This window comes from Heteronotia binoei, chromosome 15 (assembly GCF_032191835.1).
Source record: "Heteronotia binoei isolate CCM8104 ecotype False Entrance Well chromosome 15, APGP_CSIRO_Hbin_v1, whole genome shotgun sequence".
NCBI classification, from domain to species: domain Eukaryota; kingdom Metazoa; phylum Chordata; class Lepidosauria; order Squamata; family Gekkonidae; genus Heteronotia; species Heteronotia binoei.
Genome location: NC_083237.1, coordinates 30706294 through 30708420, shown reverse-complemented (window position 1 = coordinate 30708420; position 2127 = coordinate 30706294).

The following is a 2127-nucleotide window of genomic DNA, read 5'->3' as shown; positions in this document are numbered from 1 at the left end:
CTGGGGAGCCACTACCAGACAGAAACTGGCAAGACTGAGACTGACAAATGGGCAGCCTTGCAATGAAACAGCTTAGTATGTTGAACAGAATTAGCACCAGGGACCGCAGAGTCACATCTTTCTAAGCCCCACTACCTTCAATGGACTTAGAAGGGTGCAACGTTGAAGACTGTATTGTTAACCACTTGGGATTCTGTCTGCCTTTCACAAGAATACACTGCATCTGCTTTATACTGAATCCAACCATTGGCCTAACAAGATCAGTATTGTCTGCTCACACCGGCAGCAGCTTTCCAGGGTCTCAGAGGCGGAGGTCCCTTCATGTCACTTCCCACCTGATCTTTTAAAATGGAGATGCTGGAGATTGAACTTGCGACCTTCTGCATGCAAAGCAGATACTCTGCCACTGAGCCACCCTTTTCTTTGCCCTCCACCACTATGGCTGCCACTCTTGTAATCAAACAGGGGAAGGTCTGCATTGCTCCTTGTGAACGCCCTTTCCAGCTGGGCATTTCAGAGCTATACTCTCAGGAGTGTACTTTTCAAGCAACCACACTTGTATACAATAAAATAGGGTGGATGTGGCTTAAACCCTGCACATGCATTACAACCGCCTTGCCATGGGGCCATACAGCTGGAAGACTGCCCTTGTGCCTAAACCACCAATTAGATTCAAGTTTGGAGCAGGAAAAAACTATTCCTTGCATGTGGTGGGAAAATTAGCAAATGTCCTCCCCGGCCCAGGCTTAGTCCTCCCTCTAGTGGCTAACATATGCAACTGCGTGCATAATAACCTCCAGAAGAACATAAGAGAAGCCATGTTGGATCAGGCCAATGGCCCATCCAGTCCAACACTCTGTATCACACAGTGGCCAAAAATGTGTGTGTGTGTGTGTGTGTGTGTATATATATATATATACACACACACACACACACACTGTGGCTAATAGCCACTGATGGACCTCTGCTCCATATTTTTATCTAACCCCCTCTTGAAGCTGGCTATGCTTGTAGCCGCCACCACCTCCTGTGGCAGTGAATTCCACATGTTAATCACCCTTTGAGTGAAGAAGTACCTCCTTTTATCCGTTCTAACCCAACTGCTCAGCAATTTCATTGAATGTCCACGAAAAGTACTTCTTTCTCTACCTTCTCCATCCCATGCATAATCTTGTAAAGCTCTTATCATGTCACCTCGCAGTTGACGTTTTTCCAAGGTAAAGAGCCCCAAGCGTTTTAACCTTTCTACATAGGGAAAGTGTTCCAAACCTGTAATCATTTTAGTTGCCCTTTTCTGCACTTTTTCCAGTGCTATAATATCTTTTTTGAGGTGCGGTGACCAGAATTGCACGCAGCATTCCAAATGAGACCACACCATCGATTTATACAGGGACATTATGATACTGGCTGATTTGTTTTCAATTCCCTTCCTAATAATTCCCAGCATGGCGTTGGCCTTTTTTATTGCAATCGCACACTGTCTTGACATTTTCAGTGAGTTATCTACCACGACCCCAAGATCTCTCTCTTGGTCAGTCTCTGCCAGTTCACACCCCATCAACTTGTATTTGCAGCTGGGATTCTTGGCCCCAATGTGCATTACTTTGCACTTGGGCACATTGAACCTCATCTGCCACGTTGACGCCCACTCACCCAGCCTCAACAGTTCCCTTTGGAGTTCCTCACAATCCTCTCTGGTTCTTACCACCCTGAACAATTTAGTGTCATCCAAAAACTTGGCCACTTCACTGCTCACTCTCAACTCCAAATAATTTATGAACAAGTTAAAGAGCATGGGACCCAGTACTGAGCCCTGTGGCACTCCACTGCTTATCGTCCCCCACTGTGAAGACTGGCCATTTATACTCACTCTCTGCTTCCTATTAATTAGCCAGTTTTTGATCCACAAGAGGACCTGTCCTTTTACTCCATGACTCTCGAGCTTACTAAGGAGCCTTTGATGAGGAACTTTATCAAAAGCTTTCTGGAAGTCAAGGTAAACAATATCTATTGGGTCTCCTTTGTCTACATGTTTGTTCACCCCCTCAAAGAACTGTAACAGGTTAGTGAGGCAAGATCATCCCTTACAGAACCCATGCTGAGTCTTCCTCAATAACTCGTATTCAT